At 43.9% G+C, this 25202-nt stretch overlaps 1 protein-coding gene across 2 annotated transcripts in view; it reads left to right on the top strand.

Moving 5' to 3' along the window:
• The window catches only part of LOC309548982 (apolipoprotein L4-like), a 646785-nt gene that overhangs the window by 552148 nt on the left and 69435 nt on the right, over positions 1-25202 (top strand). Inside the window, exon 1 of one of the 2 annotated variants that reach the window (XM_082248917.1) lies at positions 11513-11585. The exons of the other annotated variant lie outside the window; for it this stretch is intronic. The gene's annotated coding sequence lies outside the window, so the exon portion shown is untranslated. Of the gene's footprint in view, positions 1-11512; positions 11586-25202 lie in introns of those variants that run through there. 2 annotated transcript variants of the gene reach the window in all.

Genomic DNA, 25202 nt, shown 5'->3' with positions numbered 1-25202 from the left:
ACTTTGATTGACAAGCCCACATGTAACACTCTATTCTTGTACGTCTAATGTGGCTGATGTCATGTAAACCATATAACCATCATTTATCTTACAAAAGTAACACATATAACCGACTTATACGACTTGTATAACTTTAAGTAAATACATACAAATACGATTAATTATGACTGGGATTACTTTAGTCCTTAACTAACATTATTTAAACTAATATATGTATATTCCTAGTATACACATGGATCCTATTCTTGACTTCCATGACATACTATCCCACAGATACCTTATATGTCATCTTCCAACTAGCTACATACTCCAGAATTATCTGACATTTTACTACCTCAGCTCAGATGAAGAATCTCATTGTTAATCACCGGATCAAGGTCATTCACACATATTTAATACTATGATTAATCATAAAATCACATATATTTTGCAAGCTTGCTGTGAATATAATATAATAACAATAAGTGCCGAATTATGAATTTGGAATAAATATTTAACAGCCAGTCTCTGTGGTATGCTGGGCTCTGTGGTGCCAGTCTCTGTGGTATGCTGGGCTCTGTGGTGTTGGGCTCTGTGGTGCTGGTGATGCTGGGCTCTGTAGTGCCGGGCTCTGTGGTATGCTGGGCTCTGTGGTGCCAGTCTCTGTGGTATGCTGGGCTCTGTGTTGTTGGGCTCTGTGGTGCTGGTGATGCTGGGCTCTGTAGTGCCGGGCTCTGTGGTATTCTGGGCTCTGTGGTGTTGAGCTCTGTGGGGCTGACTCTGTAGTGCTGGGCTCGGTGGTGCTGGGCTCTGTGGCGCTGGGCTCGGTGGCGCTGGGCTCTGTGGTATGCTGGGCTCTGTGGTGCTGGGCTCTGTGGTGCTGGGCTCTGTGGTGCTGGGCTCGGTGGTGCTGGGCTCTGTGGTATGCTGGGCTCTGTGGTATGCTGGGCTCTGTGGTATGCTGGGCTCTGTAGGGCTGACTCTGTAGTGCTGGGCTCTGTGGTACTGGGCTCAGTAGTGCTGGGCTCTGTGGTGCTGGTGCTTGGTGGTGCTGGGCTCGATGGTGCTGGGCTTGGTGGTGCTGGGCGGTGCTGGGCTCGGTGGTGCTGGGCTCTTGTGCGATATCTCAGCGGGGGTGCGGCTGTCACTGTGAGAACGGCGCCTCCATAGTCCCGGCTCACAGATGGAGTGATATCAAATGCACTCCGCCTGTGAGAGGAGGAGCCGTACAGAGAAAGCAGGCGGCTGCAGTAGAGAGCAAAGCCGCTGCTTCCTCTGTACGGCTCCTCCTCTCCAGGGCCGGTGCAAGGATTTTTGGCGCCCTAGGCAAAATAAAAATTGACGCCCCCCCCCATATGCTCGTGAATGTGCGGCACAATGCGCATTATTAGTACACATACACTTCCATAATGGTAATGTGACATCACCATCATGTTTTGGAAGTGTATGTGTAGTGTACACTACATGGTCTGACTGTAACTTATCAAACCCAGTGATCACACTATCAGCCCATACACAGGCAGGCACTTTAATTCATCTGTCAGTGTGGGACTGAGATATGTCCCCTGGTAAAGTCTGCCTCCCTCCCAGGCTCTGCTAATCAGTGTCACAAACTTTATCTGTGGCTGACAGGGTGACCATTGCAGTGGGGGAGGGGGAGGATTCACACTCTGACCATGCTTGAATTTCTACTGCAGTCAAGCCATCAGACAGTTCCAAATTAGTGGTCATGCTATCAGACAAGTTTTTTTTTGTGTTTGAAATTGTAGACGGAAACATTATTTGACACAATGCACAGCAGATTGTAACCTACAAAATAATAATTACACAAATGTGTCATACACACCCCCCTCTACCATATCTTACAAAACGGTGGGATTTTACTGTGGAAATTTAAAGATACAGAGCCCCAAATATTACCCCTTAGGCTACAAACTGAGATTTTCGCAATACTTCAAAATGGATCACACATGAAATCTCCCATTGGACCAATACGTTTACAATGCAGATGTGTCATACACACCCCCCTCTACCATATCTTACAATACGGTGGGATTTTACTGTGGAAATTTAAAGATACAGAGCCCCAAATATTACCCCTTAGGCTACAAACTGAGATTTTCGCAATACTTCAAAATAGATCAGACATGAAATCTCCCATTGGACCAATACGTTTACAATGCAGATGTGTCATACACACCCCCCTCTACCATATCTTACAATATGGTGGGATTTTACTGTGGAAATTTAAAGATACAGACGACCAAATATCACCCCTTAGGCTACAAATTGACATTTTCGCAATACTTCAAAATGGATCAGACATGAAATCTCCCATTGGACCAATACGTTTACAATGCAGATGTGTCATACACACCCCCCTCTACCATATCATACAATATGGTGGGATTTTACTGTGGAAATTTAAAGATACAGACACCCAAATATCAATCCATTGACTACAAACTGACATTTTCGCAATAATTCAAAATGGATCAGACATAAAATCTCCCATTGGACCAATACGTTTACAATGCAGATGTGTCATACACACCCCCCTCTACCATATCTTACAATATGGTGTGATTTTACTGTGGAAATTTAAAGATACAGAGCCCCAAATATTACCCCTTAGGCTACAAATTGACATTTTCGCAATACTTCAAAATCGATCAGAAATGAAATCTCCCATTGGACCAATACGTTTACAATGCAGATGTGTCATACACACCCCCCTCTACCATATCTTACAATATGGTGGGATTTTACTGTGGAAATTTAAAGATACAGAGCCCCAAATATTACCCCTTAGGCTACAAATTGACATTTTCGCAATACTTCAAAATGGATCAGAAAGGAAATCTCCCATTGGACCAATACATTTACAATGCAGATGTGTCATACACACCCTCCTCTACCATATCTTCAATGGGAGATTTAATTTCTGATCCATTTTGAAGTATTGCGAAAATGTCAATTTGTAGCCTAAGGGGTAATATTTGGGGCTCTGTATCTTTAAATTTCCACAGTAAAATCCCACCATATTGTAAGATATGGTAGAGGGGGTGTGTATGACACATCTGCATTGTAAACGTATTGGTCCAATGGGAGATTTCATGTCTGATCCATTTTGAAGTATTGCGAAAATGTGAGTTTGTGTAATGTTCCGGTACCTTTGGTACCCTAAATTACACTTTCCACAAGTGTATGCGCCCCACCATTTACTTTTGGAAAGGTGCGCATACACCTTTAAGACTGGAGCTGTCATCACCCAGCGCCGGACTAGATGGCTATTTAAATCGCCGGTTCTCACTCACATGTGTTCGTTCAAACACCCTTACCTGGATGCTAACCTTGCTTGAAGCTTCCATGCTTGCAAGCTTACCTCTCTGACGGAACCTCGCTGCGCTGATCCCTGTATCCCGCTACTGGATCATCCGCCTCTCCTGAACCACCCTTCGGCTGTATCGCTAATAGTGCTAAGTACCCCGCAGGGGAATTCTCTATAAACTTATACTAAGCTTACACTATCTAGCTCTGCATAGTAAAGACTGTTTATCACATCTGCATAACTAGATTGCTAGCTCTTGAGACTACTGCTACTTTTCTGCACTGGGTTGATCTCTTTTGTATGTCCACCTGCTATTCTGTCATCTGCTACCATACAACATTGCTAAACCTTCCTGCATCCATCTGCTACTGTCTCACCTTCAAGTGTCTATCACCTACCACCTCCACTCAACCTATCCCTCAACCTTCATCATTGTGTTACCACATACATAAAGTCACTCTAGGAACCAGCTTGCTAATTGTGTGTATTTACTGGCTGAAATAAGACCTTCCACACATGATGAGTCATTGAGGTTGGGAATGGTATCTCAGCATATCTCTTACATGACTACTGACGTGGAACTATTTCTGCAGCTGAAAATCCACACCATATAAGAAACGCAGGAGCGTTACAGATTGAACGAACCCAAAAATGGATTCAGCAGAAATAACCACTCAGGTGACACAATTAAAACAGCAAGTATCTGCGTTAATACACGCACTTGCTGAATTAAAAGAAGACAATCAGGCTCTGTCGCAGCAGTTAATTAGACTGACACAACTTACCTCTGCTCAGTCCCCTGAACCCAAGATAAATCCCCCTTTGGTATTTACAGGCGATCGCAAAAAATTTCGCGAATTTAAAAACGCATGTGAGTTACTTTTTTTTGCTAAAACCTCGTACCTACCTTACTGATCACATTAAGGTTTGTACTATTATTTCTTACCTATCAAGCGATCCTCGAGCCTGGGCAGATTCTCTTTTTGAGAAAAACGACCAGCTTCTCAACTCCTATGCCTTGTTCCTGGCAGAGCTCACTAGCCTATATGATGACCCCAATAGGCAGAGTACTGCTGATCTTCAGTTAAGATCCTTGAAACAAGGAAGGAGGCCTGTAGAAGACTTTGTCGCAGAGTTCAAGAGATGGACCCTTGATTCAGAATGGAATGATGCATCTCTGAAAACCCAATTTAGGCTTGGCCTATCAGAAGCCGTTAAGGACGAGCTCGCCCGAGCGGATCTGCCAAAAACCCTGGATGCATTAATACAACTCAGTATTACCATAGATAGAAGACTACGAGAAAGAAAGGCTGAAAAGATGGGAATGCCATTATCCGTTTCCTCTCGGATTCCGGCCGTTGACCCCGTTCCTATGGAGGTAGGAACCATACGCCCACCGCTATCAACTCTGGAAAAAGCCAAAAGACGAAATGAAAATCTCTGCTTGTACTGTGCATCCCCGGATCACAAGATAAACGTCTGTCCCCTAGTCAACAAAAAGAAGGGTGAGTGTTCACATGTCTCTCTAGGAGGATTGACAACTTCATTCACTAACCCCTACATTTCTGTTTTTTTGACATTACAGTGGGACCAGAACAGGATTACTACTAAGGCCATGATTGACACAGGATCTTGTGGAAATTATATGGATATATGTTTTGCTGCTTTAAATAAAATTCCTATTATTTCAAAACTCAAACCTGTCTCAGTAAGTCTTATTACCGGTGTTCCGTTATCCTCTGGTCCGATCACCGATCAGACACAAGCACTTCTAGTCACTATTAACGAGTCTCATAGGGAGACTTCTACCATCGATTTAATACCTTCACCCCACTTTCCCATTGTGTTGGGACTTCCCTGGTTACACACACACCAACCAACCATAGATTGGAAAAAAAGGTCCTTGACCTTCCCTTCTTGTTATTGCGAGGAAACGTGTAACCTCCCGTTTTCCGAGAAGATTCTGTCTGTGGTGACAGATGAGATTGCACCACTATGTTATCAGGATCTTTCTGAGGTTTTTCTTGAGAAAAATGCTCAAGCATTACCTCCTCATCGAGACTATGATTGTAGCATTGATCTACTCCCAAATAGCAAATTGCCGTTCGGTCATGTTTATCCTCTTTCACAGGATGAACTTGCCCATCTCAAAACCTATTTGGATGAGAACTTGGAAAAAGGTTTTATTAGACCTTCCACTTCTTCCACAGCAGCAGGACTCTTTTTTGTTCGCAATAAAGATTCAAGTCTCAGACCTATCATCGACTACAGGAAATTGAATGCTATCACAATAAAAGATCGCTATCCTCTACCGCTTATCCCTGAGCTCATTGAGCAGGTGCGTGGAGCTACCTATTTTTCAAAATTAGACCTGAAAGGAGCATACAATCTCATTCGAATCCGTGATGGACACGAGTGGAAGACTGCATTCAGAACTAGATACGGATTGTTCGAATATCTTGTGATGCCATTCGGCCTATGCAATGCCCCTGCAGTTTTCCAACGATTTATAAACAATATTTTTAAAGACTTACTAGATGTCTGTGTTGTGGTATATCTGGACGATATACTTATATATTCACGGACCCTGTCTGAACACATAAGACATGTAAGACTTGTATTATCGAGATTGCTTGCACATAATCTTTATGTGAAGCTGAAGAAATGCTTGTTCCATAAAGATGAGGTACTCTTACTAGGCTACATCATATCCAAAACAGGAATCGAGATGGACATGTGTAAAATATCCTGCATTCAGAATTGGCCTACACCAACTACATGCAAGGCGCTACAGCGATTCCTGGGATTTTCAAATTTCTACAGGAAGTTCATAAAAAACTTTTCTGCTATTGTGAGACCCCTCACACAGCTCACTAGCATAAAAATACCATTTAAATGGTCAGAAGAAGCAAATAAGGCTTTCCACTTGTTAAAGACAAGGTTTACTTCCGCTCCCATATTACGCCATCCAGACCCATCCCTCCAATACATTCTGGAGGTAGATGCGTCAAACATGGCAGTAGGAGCAATACTCTCACAACGACCTACCCACACTTCACCACTTCATCCAGTCGCTTTTTTTTCTAAATCCCTGAGCAGTCCCGAGATAAATTACCCCGTGGGTGAAAAGGAACTGCTTGCTATAAAATTGGCTCTGGAGAATTGGCGACATTTACTCGAAGGCACCCAATTACCAATAATTATATACACGGACCATAAAAACCTCCAATATCTTCAGACTAGCAAAACTCTCTCGCATCGACAGGTACGATGGTCACTATTCTTTCTAAGGTTTAACTTCCTAGTGACCTACACACCTGCAGATAAGAACAAAAAGGCGGATGCACTATCACGACTAACTGAAGAAAACTACTTTGAAATTCCTTCCGTTCCTATAATACCTCACAAACGCATTATTGGAGTTGTCCGTTCCTTGAAGGAAGAGGTTCTGCATGGTATAAGTTTGGATTCACCCCCACCACAACTAAATACTGATGCAGAAGGCTTCCTCTACTACAACGACAAACTTTACATACCACCTACCCTACGCACCAAGATCTTGGAATTATCGCATGATGTGCCTATGGCAGGACATATGGGTATGACAAAGACTTTCAATTTGATTTTTCGGCAATTCTGGTGGCCTGACATGAAAACATCTATACAAAAATTCGTCTCTTCATGCAATGTCTGTGCCAGGTCCAAAATTGACACTACGAGACCATCCGGTCTACTATGCAGTCTACCAATACCCCAAACTCCATGGGAGGTTTTGTCATTGGACTTCATCGTAGAATTGCCTCCTTCCAAAGGATTTAATACCATCTTGGTGTCAGTGGACCATCTGACAAAGATGGCACATTTCATTGCTATTCGCAGACTACCTTCGTCCAAACAAACGGCAGAACTCCTGATGAAACATGTCTTCAGATTACATGGTATCCCAAAAACTCTTCTGTCTGACCGTGGATCCCAATTTATTTCTAAATTCTGGCAAGAACTATGTCACATACTACGGATTGAGCGGAAGCTCACTTCTCCTTACCATCCGCAGACCAACGGACAGACTGAAAGAGTCAACCAATGCATCGAGCAGTATTTACGTTGTTACACTTCTTACCAACAGGATGATTGGTTGGATCTTCTCCCCCTGGCAGAATTTGCCTACAACAACGCAACCCACAGTACGACCAAGCAGAGTCCGTTCTACTGGAACTATGGGTTCCATCCCTCTATTCTCCCTCCACGCATCCTTCCTTCAAATAACCCAGTAGCCTCAGACTATCTTACCCAAATAAAGGATTCTCTGGGTTTACTAAATACTACCATTGCACACGCTCACAGTCAACAAAAGAAGTACTATGATCTTCGTAGAAGACCTTCTCCACAGTATACTATCGGGGACCTCGTTTGGCTCTCAACAAAAAACTTGAGACTGAAGATCCCTAGCAAAAAGCTTGGACCTCTGTTCTTGGGACCTTTCCCAATCAAGAAACTTATTGGAAAAGCTGCAGTGCAGCTTACATTGCCAATGAACCTAAAAATCCATCCCATTTTCCATGTGTCGCTACTGAAACCCCATGTTCCGGACCAAGGAATAAGGCCTAATATTCCACCTCCCCCTCCTGTACAAGTTGAAGTTGGAGAAGAATACGAGATAAAAGAGATTCTGGATTCTCGTATCTACAGAAGAAGTCTTCAGTACTTGGTTAGATGGAAGAACTATGGGCCCCAAGACGACACCTGGCTAAACACCTCTGACATACATGCCCCTAGATTAATCCGCAATTTTCATGCGAGATACCCAGACAAACCAGCTCCAGAGGCCTTCAGGAGCAGGCCTTAAGGGGGGGGTATTGTAATGTTCCGGTACCTTTGGTACCCTAAATTACACTTTCCACAAGTGTATGCGCCCCACCATTTACTTTTGGAAAGGTGCGCATACACCTTTAAGACTGGAGCTGTCATCACCCAGCGCCGGACTAGATGGCTATTTAAATCGCCGGTTCTCACTCACATGTGTTCGTTCAAACACCCTTACCTGGATGCTAACCTTGCTTGAAGCGTCCATGCTTGCAAGCTTACCTCGCTGACGGAACCTCGCTGCGCTGATCCCTGTATCCCGCTACTGGATCATCCGCCTCTCCTGAACCACCCTTCGGCTGTATCGCTAATAGTGCTAAGTACCCCGCAGGGGAATTCTCTATAAACTTATACTAAGCTTACACTATCTAGCTCTGCATAGTAAAGACTGTTTATCACATCTGCATAACTAGATTGCTAGCTCTTGAGACTACTGCTACTTTTCTGCACTGGGTTGATCTCTTTTGTATGTCCACCTGCTATTCTGTCATCTGCTACCATACAACATTGCTAAACCTTCCTGCATCCATCTGCTACTGTCTCACCTTCAAGTGTCTATCACCTACCACCTCCACTCAACCTATCCCTCAACCTTCATCATTGTGTTACCACATACATAAAGTCACTCTAGGAACCAGCTTGCTAATTGTGTGTATTTACTGGCTGAAATAAGACCTTCCACACATGATGAGTCATTGAGGTTGGGAATGGTATCTCAGCATATCTCTTACATGACTACTGACGTGGAACTATTTCTGCAGCTGAAAATCCACACCATATAAGAAACGCAGGAGCGTTACAGTTTGTAGCCTAAGGGGTAATACTTGGGGCTCTGTATCTTTAAATTTCCACAGTAAAATCCCACCGTATTGTAAGATATGGTAGAGGGGGGTGTGTATGACACATCTGCATTGTAAACGTATTGGTCCAATGGGAGATTTCATGTCTGATCCATTTTGAAATATTGCGAAAATGGCAGTTTGTAGCCTAAGGGGTGATATTTGGGTGTCTGTATCTTTAAATTTCAACAGTAAAATCCCACCGTATTGTAAGATATGGTAGAGGGGGGTGTGTATGACACATCTGCATTGTAAACGTATTGGTCCAATGTGAGATTTCATGTCTGATCCATTTTGAAGTATTGCAAAAATGTCAATTTGTAGCCTAAGGAGCCTAAGGGGTAATATTTGGTGCTCTGTATCTTTAAATTTCCACAGTAAAATCCCACCGTATTGTAATATATGGTAGAGGGGGGTGTGTATGACACATCTGCATTGTAAACGTATTGGTCCAATGGGAGATTTTATGTCTGATCCATTTTGAAGTATTGCGAAAATGTCAGTTTGTAGTCAATGGATTGATATTTGGGTGTATGCATCTTTAAATTTCCACAGTAAAATCCCACCGTATTGTAAGATATGGTAGAGGGGGGTGTGTATGACACATCTGCATTGTAAACGTATTGGTCCAATGGGAGATTTCATGTCTGATCCATTTTGAAATATTGCGAAAATGGCAGTTTGTAGCCTAAGGGGTGATATTTGGGGCTCTGTATCTTTAAATCTCCACAGTAAAATCCCACCGTATTGTAAGATATGGTAGAGGGGGGTGTGTATGACACATCTGCATTGTAAACGTATTGGTCCAATGGGAGATTTCATGTCTGATCCATTTTGAAGTATTGCGAAAATGTCAATTTGTAGCCTAAGGGGTAATATTTGGGTGTCTGTATCTTTAAATTTCCACAGTAAAATCCCACCATATTGTAAGATATGGTAGAGGGGGGTGTGTATGACACATCTGCATTGTAAACGTATTGGTCCAATGGGAGATTTTATTTTTCTCCCATTTAACATTTTTGAAAAAAATCTCAGTTTGTAGCCTAAGGGGTAATATTTGGGTGTCTGTATCTTTAAATTTCCACAGTAAAATCCCACCGTATTGTAGGATATGGTAGAGGGGGGTGTGTATGACACATTTGTGTAATAATTATTTTGTAGGTTACAATCTGCTGTGCATTGTGTCAAATAATGTTTCCGTCTACAATTTCCAACACAAAAAAAACTTGTCTGATAGCATGACCACTAATTTGGAACTGTCTGATGGCTTGACTGCAGTGAATTTCTCAGGCAGTGGGGGAAGATAAAACACTGACAGCAGCCAACAACTCACACACACAGGACACCCCAACTTTGTGATCACACATGACAGATACACAGCTCAGAGGATGTCATCAGTTCCTGTCACTGATCGCTCTGGCACAACCACCAGCAACACTGATAAATCAGCAATGCCAGCCCACACTAAAACTTCAGCAGACTGTGGGATCGTGATTTAATCACTGACATTGCACATGAGATGGCCGGGTCACACTCACAAACATGCCATGAGACTGTTTCTTCCTCCACAGCTCCGCATGGGAAAAAGGGGCTGGACTGGAACTCTCTGGTGTCTCTGAGCAGCCCCCAGCCTGCTTGCAGTAACAGACTGAGAGGAAGATTGTAAGGACAGGCAGCTGCTACACTACACTCAGCGATCCGATCAGGGTTTAGACCTCCCATCTCACCTGATGATCTGTCATTGTCATGCCTTTTTAAACCCCCCCACCACCGCCAGACACTCGGCATCTCCCTCTGTCTCTTCTTCCTCCCCCACTGCCGCCCCTCCCCTCAGCTCTGCTGCCCCTCCCCTCAGCTCACCTCACAAGGATCGTTTATGATGTTCCTCACTGCTCCTCTGTGAGGCGGGACTACAAAGGATAGTGGCACTGGTTCCAAGGCTGCAGTGAGAGACTTGCAGGAGAGGATAGTGCGCCCCCCAATCATGTGGCGCCTGGGCGCACTGCACCCTAAGAACCCGCCCAGGATCGGCCCTGCAAGGTATGAAGCCACTCTCATTGGCTCTGTGCTTTCTGCCTGTGCTTAGCACTTGCCATTGACAATTGTGAATATAGGCATTGTGTACAGTTGTGATTGCTGTGATTGATCATAATAACCATGTGGTACAAAGACATTTTTATTGTTTCTGTACATTTTTTCTGTGATATGCATTGTCCAGTGACAGTGTAACCACAGTGACGGCGCTCATGTACGGTTAATGGCGCATGAACACAAAAAAAGGCATTGAAAGATGGCCATTTGCCACAGAAAGTGAAATGATAATCTATTTACTTACAATGGTTGGTGCTGGTTAAGAACTGATCATTTAAAATTCGGAGTTCAAGCTCAAGCACCATAACTCTGCAAGGAGTTTCCATCACAGACTTCAAAAACAGGAAAACATGTGTAATACAGAAATAAGCTTTTGAATTATTTTATCAGGGTGGAGTAGATATGAGGAGAATTCTTTCACTTTCACATTTCAGACACAGTAACCTACTGAACAGCTATCATCTCTCTTTCCCTGAAGCAAAGTAAGTTATTTCTAAATTCTTCTTAATATACTATTAAGGCTGTTCGCATAGGTTACCTGCACTTACAAGCAGTAAATGTTGAATTTTTCTTCATATTATAAGTGTTAACTGTGCAGTTTTTAGTATTAGTTTTGCTCCTGGTGTATTTTTGCAGACTTAGGTTTAGGTTACTAAGCTGGTTTTATCATTATCCAACATAGTTTTTAAAGTAATAAAATGGAGCAAGAACAATCCCCGCAAAGACTACAATTCTTACTCACCCAGCGCTAATAAAGATATTATGATTAAAATGTTAAAACAACCTCAAAGGACGGTCACAGCTGCTGCTATACAACAAAACAATATAAGAAGGTGTAAATAGAATCACTCTTATGACAAATGAATAAGTCTATAACACTAGCAGCGCTATATTCTGCTTATCAGAAGAAATGCATATAAAGGAATCAAACTGATAAAACAGCATTCATGAAAAGCAACCACTTGCAAGAATATGCAAAAAGTCCCAACTGAGAAATAATCACAGTCCAGTCTGGATATATATCTTATAGGAGGAAGGTGTGAAGGATTTCTAAATTTCCCCATAAACCTCCACCAGCAAAGCCGTGCTCCCCGTCAGAATGGACACTCACCAGACTGCTGACACAGACCCGCCTGTAAGTCTCAGAAAGATCCTCTTTACATGGACATCATATCTGCTGCACTGTGGTTCCAACGGATGGGATGAGGGGAGAAAGAGCTGCGCGTGGAGGAGCGCGAGGCGCAGGAGAGTCCAGTTCTGTCATTGGATCACATTGTCACCCTCTGATCTACAATCTGCTCCATACAAGGTTACAGCTCACTAATAGAAATAAGGGACAGCAAATGTTCCATGATATGGTGTTTGTGATTGGATTGTATATGGAGGCTGGATTTAAACTCTGGAGCCACAGTGCAGCAGATATGATGTCCATGTAAAGAGGATCTTTCTGAGACTTACAGGCGGGTCTGTGTCAGCGGTCTGGTGAGTGTCCATTCTGACGGGGAGCACGGCTTTGCTGGTGGAGGTTTATGGGGAAATTTAGAAATCCTTCACACCCTCCCTCCTATAAGATATATATCCAGACTGGACTGTGATTATTTCTCAGTTGGGACTTTTTGCATATGCTTGCAAGTGGTTGCTTTTCATGAATGCTGTTTTATCAGTTTGATTCCTTTATATGCATTTCTTCTGATAAGCAGAATATAGCGCTGCTAGTGTTATAGACTTATTCATTTGTCATAAGAGTAATTCTATTTACACCTTCTTATATAGTATTTAAAGTGAAGCTCCACCCAAAAAAGGAAGCTCCGCTTGTTTGCACCCTCCCTCCGCTGCCACATTTTTCTGGGGGGCGTGGGGACCAGGTACCCTCTCCCACGTCTGGGTCAGATCACTACAGCAATCTACAGGGAGGTTGGACCCCTTCTCCTTCCCCCACAGCATCCTGAGACACACCTAGGTCCCAGAAGACTGCGGGACCATTCACAAAGTGCAGCGCGACTCACGCATGTGCAGGAGGAAACTGGCTGTGAAGCCTAAAGATTTCACTGCTGGTTTCCCTTACCTCCTAAGATCCTGGCGCCTGCACCCAAAGAACCAGCTGGGGTACCGACATTGCTGGATCCCTCGACAGGTAAACAGAGGCAGCTCTAGGCTTTGTGAGGCCTAAGGCAAAACTTGGACATGAGGCCCCACTCACACCCATAATGGGAAAATTAATTCAAGTGATCAAAGATTATTAAACATCAGGTTTGTATATATATATATATATATATATACATATACATACACACACACACAGGGCCGCTGATAAGCTAGTACAACTGAACTGGCCCTGTTGTACCGGGCCCGGAGTCCTCAGCTCTTCAGGGGGACCCGGGCAATCTAAAATCAAAAACACAGTGCAGAATAAAAAATTAAAAAAAAAAGCCTTTCTGAATTAACAGCATCCCCTCTCCTACTTACTTAACTAGTGTTTTTCCTTTTTCTAGGCCCCTCTGCAATAATGTGCTGGTAGGTGTGGGAGGGACTACTTCTTCTGTTTCGGGCACATGTCAATTCAGTGCCCGCTCTGCATAGGATTCTTGCCTGCAGCCTGCTTATTGCCTTCCCCTGCTTATGGCGCTCAGCTCTGCTCCCCACTCGGCCAGGAAGCTGTGTCTGTGAGGAGGCAGAGAAAACATCTCAGCCACAGGCAGCCGACATTTCTCTCCAGAAAGCAGGCAACAGCACTGGAGGAAGGAACTGAGGAGAAGAAGAGGTTGATCCAGAGGGTAGATACGTTTTAGTTAAAGGACTTGTCTGGCAAACTCCCATAACAATCGCCAACATTTACAGCCCAAATAAAGCTCAGGTCTCCTTTTTTAGGGACCCGTCTGCTTCCCTTGCCACCTTCCAAGAGGGGGTGGTGGTCTTGGGGGGTGACTTCAATGTGGCCCTTAACCCGCTTGAGGACACCTCCACGGGAACAGCCTCCTTACAATTCGCGGCTTTACGTAGAATCAAGCTACAATTGCAAGAGCTCACCTTACATGACACATGGCAAATCACACACCCCAACACCAAAGATTATACTTTTTTTTTCAGCCCCTCACAATAGGTATTCCAGGATAGACTATTTCTTCATTTCCCAAAAAGATATCCCCTTTAACTGACAACACTTCCATCGAACCCATGTTTATATTGGACCATCACCCAATTACACTAAAATTGACTCTCCCGAACACTAATCAATTCACTAAAACTTGGAAACTAGATCCCACTCTTTTAGCTGATCCTAAGAATACAGAAAAAATCTCCACCCAAATCTTAGAATTTTTCCAACTTAGGCTCCATGTACACGGGACGTTAGAAAAAACGTGCTGCAAAGCTAGTACTGACACCGGGAAAAAGCAGCTGTTAAACTTGCTTTCAGTAGCTTTTTCCATTTGCGTTATTGCACGTTTGGCCACGTTGCTTTTAGCAGCGTTTTTTCTGCCTCCATTCAAAATCAATGGTTCCCTATGGGAGCCTATTGATTTGAATGGAAGTCGCACCGCAAGTCGGATCAGGATGATCCGATTTGCGGCGCGACTTGCGCTGTGAGAATCTTGAGGGGGAACTCCACGCAAAAAATGGGAAAAAACGGCGTGGGCCCCCCCCCCCCCAAAATCCATACCAGACCCTTATCCGAGCACGCAGCCCGGTAGGGCAGGAAGGGGGAGGGGACGAGCGAGCGGCCCTACCCCCCCCTGGACCATACCAGGCCACATGCCCTCAACATGGGGGGGTGTTGGTGCTTTGGGGCAGGGGGCGCTCTGCACCCCCCACCTTAAAGCACCTTGCCCCCATGTTGCTGAGGACAAGGGCCTCATCCCTACAACCCTGGCCGTTGGTTGTGGGGGTGTGCGGGCAGGGGGCTCATCGTAATCTGGAAGCCCCCTTTAACAAGGGGGCCCCCCAGATCCCGGACCCTCTCCCTATGTGAATGGGTATGGGGTACACTGTATCCCTACCCATTCACCCCATAAAAGGCAGTGTAGGTAAATAATGACAGGAGGCGTTTTGGAAAGTTTATTAAAAATCTTCATCCGGACTTCTCCGCTCTGGTCTTCTCCCTCTCCGGTCTTCTTGTCTTCTTCTCTTTTGCTGTCCGCTCTTCTGCTGTCCAATCTTCTGCTCTTTTGCCTCCTCTGGTCTTCTTCTTCCTCCGGTCCTCCTCCGACGCTGTCCCTGGTGATTATGCCGGTCTCCGGTCTCTGCAGCTTGTTATATAGCCATTAGGGGCGTCATCTGTGACATGAGGGGGCGGGGCCTCTCGATGACGTAATCGAGAGGCCACGCCCCTAATGGCTATATAACAAGCTGCAGAGAACGGAGACCGGCATAATCACCGGAGACAGCGTCGGAGGAGGACCGGAGGAAGAAGAAGACCAGAGGAGGCAAAAGAGCAGAAGATTGGACAGCAGAAAAGCAGACAGCAAAAGAGCAGAAGACCAGAGAGGGAGAAAACCAGAGCGGAGAAGTCCGGATGAAGATTTTTAATAAACTTTCCAAAACGTCTCCTGTCATTATTTACCTACACTGCCTTTTATGGGGTGAATGGGTAGGGGTACAGTGTACCCTATTCACATAGGGAGGTGGTCCGGGATCTGGGGGCCCCCTTGTTAAAGGGGGCTTCCAGATTCCGATGAGCCCCCTGCCCCCAGACCCCCACAACCACCGGCCAGGGCCCTTGTCCTCATCAACATGGGGGCAAGGTGCTTTGAGGTGGGGGGGTGGGGGGGTGCAGAGCGCCCCCTGCCCCAAACCACCAACACCCCCCAATGTTGAGGGCATGTGGCCTGGTGTGGTCCAGGGGGGGTGGGGCCGCTCACTCGTCCCCTCTCCTTCCTGCCCTACCGGGCTGCATGCTCGGATAAGGGTCTGGTATGGATTTTGGGGGGGACCCCACGCCGTTTTTTCGGCGTGGGGCTACCCTCAAATTCCATACCGGACCTGAAGGGCCTGGTTTGGAACCTGGGGGGGGACCCCGACGCAGTTTTTTTTCCATTTTTGGCGTGGAGTTCCCCCTCAAGATTCTCACAGCGCAAGTCGCACCGCAAGTCGGATCATCCTTGTGACAGTATTCACCGTCACTGGAATTGAGAGACAGATAAGTAATGGTTTGGATTGCTTCAGTTGGTCAGACTTGTGACAGGTGCATGTCATCAGCTCAAACACCTGTCTTCCACACATTGTAAATTATGCTGATTTGCTCACATATTGTTTACGGTGGGTTCTCAGTATTTACACTATAATAATGTATATTATATCTTGTTTTACCTTTGGTGCCGGCAGTCTGAGCTTCCAGGCTGACTTAAGTACGCTGAGCTAATTAGCATGTGAATGATAACCTTGTCTAGATGGGATTAGCTATGAGTCAGCTGTACCTCGTTATCTCACCATTGTGTGATGCTTTATGTAAATATTCAGGTCATTGTTCATGTAGTGACTGTCATGCTTCTCAAGTGTATAAAAGTCTGCTACTTGTTTTAATAAAAGAGTTAGTTGTTTCCAGTATACAAGCTAAGTGTCAGGCTAGTTTTGTATGACAGCGGCTGGGATTTGATATCTATGTTCATGACTGCGAGGAAGCCGTATACTGACGGAAGATCACAAGTACAGTGTGGGTCTGAGGTTCCGTCACAATCCTGATCCGACTTGCGGTGCGACTTCCATTCAAATCAATAGGCTCCCATAGGGAACCATTGATTTTGAATGGAAGAAAAAAAATGTATAACGTGGCTGAACGTATGTTCATCACGTTCGGTCACGTTTGGTCATGTTCGGCCGCGTTTCTGCATTTCAAACGCCGGGAAACACACGTTTGAACGCAAATAATTGCGTTCCAAAAAACGTCCCTGAACTCAACTGCCTGTAAATGACTGTAAACGACCCTGTGTACATGGACAGATAAGATAAAATGTAGATGGGTTCAGGGGCTTCTAAAAAAAACGCCCAACTGCTCCTAAACGGCCATTTACAACGTCCCGTGTACATGGAGCCTTAATGATACCCCAGATTCCTCCCCTCGTTCACAATTACAATCTAACAAATGAAACCTCAGAGGATTATTCCTCAAGCTATCAGCACAATGAAAGAGAGTTCATCAAAAATATATCAACTCTTTACTAGGAAAAATAAGCTCTCTAGAAACCCTACATAAGAAATCAAAAGCCCAATCCACTGTTTCTGAATTAGAAGAAACGCGACATTTGTTGAGAAACGAATTTAACAAAAAACGTAGAAAAAGATTCACCTTATCCCAAAAATTATTCTATGAATTCGGCAACAAAAGTAGCAAATATTTGGCCAGAGCTATAGCCTCCAAAAGACAGAGGGGGGGGACTTGAGTCACATGACTTAAGTCAGACCTAAGTCACCAGTTTGAGAACTTGAGACTTGCTTGACTAAAATTAATAAAAGACTCGACTTGACTTTGACTTGGTATTCATGACTTTAGACTTGACTTTGACTTGAGACATATGACTCGAAATGACTTTACTTTTTTAACCACTTAAGCCCCGGAAGATTTTACCCCCTTCCTGACCAGGCCCTATTTTGCGATTCGGCACTGCGTGACTTTAACAGACAATTGTGCGGTCGTGCGATGCTATACCCAAATTAAATTGACGTCCTTTTTTTCCCACAAACAGAGCTTTCTTTTGGTGGTATTTGATCACCTGTGCAATTTTTCGATCATGCGCTATAAACAAAAAAAGAGCGACAATTTTGCAAAAATAACAATATATTATAATATTTAGAATTCCCCCAAAAAAATGTAAAAATCTAAATTTTTTAACATTTTAGGCCAATTTTTTTTCTGCTACATATGTTTGGTAAAAAAAAAATCGCAATAAGTGTATTTTGATTGGTTTGCGCAAAAGTTATTGCATTTACTAAGGGAAAGATTTTTTTTTTAACGAGTAATGGCGGCGATCTGCGATTTTTTTTGTGGGACTGCAACATTGCGCTGGACAGATCGGACCCTTGACTGACATTTTTGACACTTTTGGGAGTACCAGTGACATTACTACAGTAATCAGTGCTAAAAATATGCACTGTTACTGTAAAAATGACACTGGCAGGGAAGGGGTTAACTTTATTGGAGAAGGAGGGGTTAAGTGTGTCCCTAGGGGCGTGCCTCTAACTGTGAAGGGATGTGGCTGTTTGTGTAACAACAGAGAAATACGATCCTGCATAGCAGGACCGTATGATCTCTGTTCTTACATAGGGGAGAATGACAGGCGGCTTTGTTTACATTAGCCGCCTGCCTTTCTCCCTCTCCACGGGGAGATCGCGAGTGACCGGCGGACATTGGGTTTCCGCCGGTCACACGCGTGGACTGCTTAGGGAACGAGCGGGGGCGGGAGCGTGCCTCCGGCGGCACGGGCTCGCCCCCTATAGGCTCACAGGCTAGTGACTTGACTTGACTTGCTTGACTTCTAGCAGGGACTCAACTTGACTTGCTTGCTTTTCGCCACAGTAACTTGGGACTTGCTTGAGACTTGAACGTTAAGACTTGAGACTTGCTTGTGACTTGCACATGTGTGACTTACTCCCATGTCTGCCAAAAGAAGTACCCACATAGTCCATTCCCTAACCTCAACACAAGGTCAGAAGCTCAGTGCAAACTAAGACATAGCAAATGAATTCGCTGAGTATTATACTAAGCTGTATAACCTAAACAACCCTTCCAATCAGATTACACATCCTCCAGACAAAAAACAAATGTTTAAGGATTTTCTAAATACCAACTACTTACCTGCTCTCTCACCGGACCAGGTTGGAGACATTGACGGACCCCTTACACCTGATGAATTCAACACAGTCATTAAACAGATGAAACTGGGTAAAAGCCCAGGACCTGATGGCCTAGCTTTGGTTTATTACAAAACTTTCGCAAATGTTCTGGTGGACCCTTTTCTCAGGGCCTTCAACTCCCTTGCTTCATCCAAATACAATAACCCCTCCCTATTAGAAGCACACATCACTGTGATCCCCAAACCAGGAAAGGATAACTCCCAACCATCTAACTTCAGACTCAACAGATCTAAAAATCTAAGCGAAGATCTTAGCAAATAGACTATTTCCCTTTATCCCTTCACGCTTGTCCCCCGACCAAGTGGGGTTCATCCCAGGGAGAGAAGCGAGGGATAACACTATAAAAGCGATCAATATTCACCACTATCTGACTTCACACAGAAAACCTGTCTTTTTTTCTATCCTTATATGCAGAGAATGCATTCGACAGGCTGGCATGGGACTGTTGAAGAGTGCGATCACTGGGTGCAGCGGAGTCCATTCAGATCAGACATTGTGGAGTAAACAGGAACTGGCTTCTTTATTGGAACATAACAACAGATAGCAAAGGATATCACTTTCTCATTGTGAGGAAAAACACAGACAGGAAGAGATAACCAACAAGTTCAGTACAGTGTACAGGATATTACAACACATCATAGAAAATGCATAGCATATCACTGAGCATTAGCGACATCTAGTGTCCTATTTGTGAACTGCAGTTAATCTGTAATAGGCTAAGCTTTAAAGTTGTTGTATCTCCAACAACCCTTCTCAACAGCTAAGGCTTAGTCTATTAAACCCATCTTCTTTGTAAGCCTTGAGTGTCTTTCAGCGGTCAGAGGCTTTGTAAGGATATCTGCTGTCATATCCTTGGTTGGGCAATAAAGTAACTCAAGAAGACCTTGCTCTTGAAGATCCCTAAGAAAGTGGAACTTCACGTCAATGTGCTTAGTTCTTGTATTAACTCCTTCCATGCGCGCAAGTGCAAGGCATCCTTGATTGTCCTCATAGATTTCTGTTGGTCCCAACTGTGGTTGACCCAAATCTGTTAATAGCTGTCTCAGCCATATAACTTCTTGGCTTGCCTGCGCTGCAGAAACGTATTCTGCTTCAGTAGACGACAGTGAAACAGAGAGTTGCTTTTTACTAGTCCAACTGATGGTATCTCCTGACAGAAAAAATAAGTATCCACTGGTAGATTTCCTGTCGCTGGTGTCTCCTGCCCAGTCAGCATCCACATATCCTGTTAAGGTGCTTTCATCACTCGCTGGTAACTTTAACTTGTAATGCAAAGTCCCTTTAAGATAGCGAATGATTCGCTTTACAGCATTCCAGTCCTTTTGACTTGGCATTGAAACCTTTCTGCATAGGATTCCAACACTTGCTGCAATGTCCGGTCTTGTAGCAGTGGTAAGATACAGCAATTTGCCTATTGCCTTCCTGTATTGAGTATTAGTAGGTAATGGGATATCTTGGTAATTGATCTTCTTTAGGTAGTTGGTTTCCATAGGAGACTTTACTGGTTTGGCGTCTTCCATTCCAAATGTTTCAATTATTTCTTGTATTTTGTGTCTTTGGTTCAGAAGAAAGCTGCCATCTTCCTCTCTCTCGATCTGGATGCCGAGGAAATTCTTTATGTTGCCAAGATCTTTGGTGTTGAAGTTCTGATTTAATTTTTCTAGGATTTCTGCTTCATCCCCTTCTTGCTCAAAGCAAATCAGGATAAATCACATAAATAAGCATATAGACCCATCTGTCTGCCAATTTCTTTGTGTATAAGCAGGGGTCCGCTTTACTCCTCAGAAAGTTTTGATGTGTAAGCACTTCATTTATTTTTATATTCCACGCTCTGGCTGCTTGCTTTAGACCATATATACTCCTGCAAAGTTTGCAAACTAGGTCTGGCCTTTATTCATCTTAGAACCCTGGCGGCTGTTCCATGTAAATTTCTTCTGTTAGCTCACCATGTAGGAACACGGTTTTGACATCAAAATGTTTCACTTGCATTTTCCTTGTGACGGCTACTGTCAGTAAAGTCCTTATTGTAGTGTGCTTGACTAGTGGTGCAAATGTCTCGTCATAGTCCTCTCCGTATTTTTGAGAATAGCCCTTGGCTACTAGTCTTGCTTTGTATCGCTCAATTGTGCCATCTGCATTGTATTTCACTTTAAAAGTCTATTTACAGCCTATGGCTTTCCTTCCGGGTGGTAGTTCTGTAAGTGTCCATGTTTTAGTGTCATGCATGGATTTTATCTCTTCATCAGCAGCCTTTATCCATTTACTTGCTTCTTGTTCTGAAAGCTGAGATATTTCTTCCCAGGTTGCAGGTTCATGGATACTGGCAGAACTTGCTTTGCATGAGAGACGTGCAGGTGGTTTACCTTTGTTTTCTTACATAGTTACATAGTTACATAGTTAGTGAGGTTGAAAAAAGACATCAGTCCATCCAGTTCAACCTATGATGTGTGTGTGTGTTTGCTTTAACCGTACATTGTATACCCCTGTATGTTGTGGTCTTTAAGGTGTCCATCTAATAGTCTTTTGAAACTATCAATGCTCCCTGCTGATACGACTGCTTGTGGAAGAGAATTCCACATCCTTACCGTTCTTACAGTGAAGAACCCCTTACGCACTTTAAGGTTAAACCGCCTTTCCTCAAGTTTTAGTGAGTGGCCACGTGTCTTATTGTATCTCCTATCTCTGAATAGTTTGTTCCTTATGCTCGGGTCACCAGTACAGTATTTGTACATTGATATCATATCCCCCCTCAATCGTCTTTTCTCCAGAGAGAAAAGGTTCAGTGCTTGTAGTCTTTCCTCATAGCTGATTTCCTCCATTCCCCTAATTATTTTTGTTGCCCTTCTCTGGACTTTCTCCAATTCCAGCACATCCTTCCTGAGGACCGGTGCCCAGAACTGGACAGCATACTCCAGATGTGGCCGGACCAGAGTCTTGTAGAGTGGGAGAATAATCTCTTTATTTCTGGAGTGAATCCCCTTTTTTATACATCCCAGTATTCTGTTGGCTTTGCTTGCGGCGGCTTGGCATTGCATGCCACTGCCAAGCTTGTTGTCTACCAGTACCCCCAAGTCCTTTTCCATCCTAGACTCACCCAGAGGTTCCCCCCCCTAGTGAGTAGCTTGCTTTCTGGTTTCTGGCCCCCAAGTGCATTACTTTACATTTATCAACATTAAACCTCATCTGCCATGTAGTTGCCCACCCCGTTATTTTGTTCAGGTCTGCTTGCAAGGTTTCCACATCCTGCATAGAAGATATTGGCATGCCTAGTTTAGTATCATCTGCAAATACTGAGATTGTACTAGATATCCCCTCCTCTAGATCATTTATGAACAAATTAAACAGGATTGGTCCCAGGACAGAACCCTGGGGGACCCCACTTTCCACACCCGCCCAATCCGAGTACTCCCCATTAATCACCACCCTCTGTACTCTCCCCTGGAGCCAGTTCTCTATCCAGGTACTCACCTTATGATCCATACCTACCTTCCTTAGTTTGTACAGTAATCGTTTGTGGGGAACGGTGTCAAAGGCCTTTGCAAAGTCCAGATACACCACATCCACAGGCTTACCTTTATCTAGGTGGCTGCTCACTTCATCGTAGAAGGTTAATAGATTGGTTTGGCAGGAACGATTTTTCATAAATCCATGCTGGTAGAGTCTGCACTCACTTCAACTGTTTGTTCAGAAGTTACAGAGATGGGCTGGTCAATGTCAGTTTTCCCTTCTATTTTTTCTTCTTCTGTAGTCATTACATTGTCTCTGAAATCTTCAACAAACGTTATGCTGTTGCTAATGGTAACCTTGTCTGTTTTGGGATTTAGGATTCTGTAACCTTTGACATTGTCACTAGTGTTGAGCGAACACGGACTGTATTATTCGTGTTCGTACCGAATAATTGGATTTTTGTTACCCGAACACGGACCCAAAAACTTTACTGTATGTTCGGGTTTAAAATCCGTGTTCGGTCATTTTATTTCCGGGTTTGTATGTAATGGCGCGCTTTTAATGGCGGGCTTTCAACAGCCAATCAACAAGCGTTTAACTGGTGTGCCTTAAGCCATCCCAGCCATGCCTACTAATGTATTAGTACTTGTGATTGGCCATCTGAAGCATGTGACCATGTCTTTATATTTTGAGACCCAGCGCCGCTGCGTCATTCTGCTGTAGTATAGGGACAGAGCACACATCATACGTGCTGGCTGCTGATTAGGGACAGACAGTGAAAAATTATATTGTGTCCGAAAAAAATTCAGGGTCAGGTCGGAGTGCAGGCAGGGCGAGTTATTAGGGCATTTTAGGGCGAGGCTGGAGAATAGGCAGGGTCAGTGTTCTACATCGATTTTGCTGTGTGGGGGGTTTGCAGTGCCAGTGACCGATCTTATCGATCATTTTAGGGCGAGGCTGGAGAATAGGCAGGGTCAGTGTTCTACATCGATTTTGCTGTGTGGGGGGTTTGCAGTGCCAGTGACCGATCTTATCGATCATTTTAGGGCGAGGCTGGAGAATAGGCAGGGTCAGTGTTCTACATCGATTTTGCTGTGTGTGGGGTGGTGCAGTGAACACAATCTTTTTGCCCGCTGAGGAGGAGGGAGAAAAAAAATATTTTTTATCAGTCAGTTGTGTGCAGCGTTTTTCCTTCAGTGCTGCTGACTGTGATAATACACTGCTATGTTCCCATGTGCTATTATTGAGTGATTTTAAAATTTATACACTTTTTTCTATTCCACTATTCAATATACACCCTTTTGGGTTAAAAAAATTAAATTGTGGCATAGTCTGTACTAATCTATTTAACCACTTAAGCCCCGGAGGATTTGGCTGCTAAAGGACCAGGGGTTTTTTTGCGATTTTTTACTGCGTGACTTTAACGGACAATTGCGCGGTCGTGCGACGCTGTACCTAAACGAATTTGACGTCCTTTTTTTCCCACAAACAGAGCTTTCTTTTGGTGGTATTTGATCACCTGTGCGATTTTTTGATCACGCGCGATAAACAAGAAAAGAGCGTAAATTTTGCAAAAATAACAATATTTTTCACATTTTTTTATATGAAATTCCCCAAAAAAAAAAGTAAAAATCAAAATTTTTTAACATTTTTCGGCCAATTTGTTTTATGCTACCTATGTTTGGTAAAAAAAATCGCAAAAAGCGTATTTTGATTGGTTTGCGCAAAAGTTATCGCGTTTACTAACAAAGGGAAAGATTTTTGTCATTTTTGGTGTTTTTTTTTTTAACGCGTAATGGCGGCGATCTGCGATTTTTTTTCGGTACTGCGACATTGCGGCGGACAGATCGGACCCTTGACTGACATTTTTGACACTTTTGGGGGTACCAGTGACATTACTGCAGTAATCAGTGCTATACATATGCACTGTTACTGCAAAAATGACACTGGCAGGGAAGGGGTTAACTTTATTGGACAGGGAGGGGTTAAGTGTGTCCTAGGGGCGTGATTCTAACTGTGTAGGGACATTCCTATTGGTGTAAAAGCAAAGATCAACCATTCTACATAGTAGAACGGACAGATCTTCACTTTTACACAGGGAGAACTGACAGGCAGCTTGTTTACACAAGCTGCTCCGTCTTTCTCCCTTCACAGGAGCGATCGCAGTGTGACTGGCGGACATCGAGTCCGCCGGTCATACGCACTGACTTGTCTGTGAACGAGCCGCGGGGGGCGCGCGCCTCGGCGGGCGCGCGCCCGCCCGCGATAGGCTCGCAAGTCAGTGACAGGCGAATGACGTACCGATACGTCACTCTGCCTGGCCGGGGCTGACCGCCGCAGTATATAGTCGTGCGGCGGTCGGCAACCGGTTAAAAATTACAAACTTAAAGGGAATTTTCTTTTTTTTTATCCCTTCATAGCCTGCAGCAGAGCTGACTTATATAAGACACTGCTGTGTTCACATGTGCTAGTGATTTTAAAATTTATACACTTTTTTCTATTCCACTATTCAATATATAAACCCTTTTAGGTTAAAAAAATTAAATTGTGGCATAGTCTGTACTAATCTATTTAAAAATTACAAACTTAAAGGGGAATTTTCTTTTTTTTTTCCCTTCATAGCCTGCAGCAGAGCTGACTGATATAAGACACTGCTGTGTTCACATGTGCTACTGAAAAATCACCAATTTTATATCATATTTTCGATTCCGCTATTCAATCTACACCCTTTGGGGTAAAAACTCCTCATCCTGCCTTTGGGGTACAACAAATAGTAATCAGGGCCTAGTCTGGGTCTGTACGTGTGA

This window comes from Pelophylax lessonae (genome assembly GCF_965119305.1).
Source record: "Pelophylax lessonae genome assembly, chromosome: 3".
Taxonomy (NCBI): Eukaryota; Metazoa; Chordata; class Amphibia; order Anura; family Ranidae; genus Pelophylax; species Pelophylax lessonae.
This window is presented reverse-complemented; position numbering and strand designations above follow the sequence as displayed.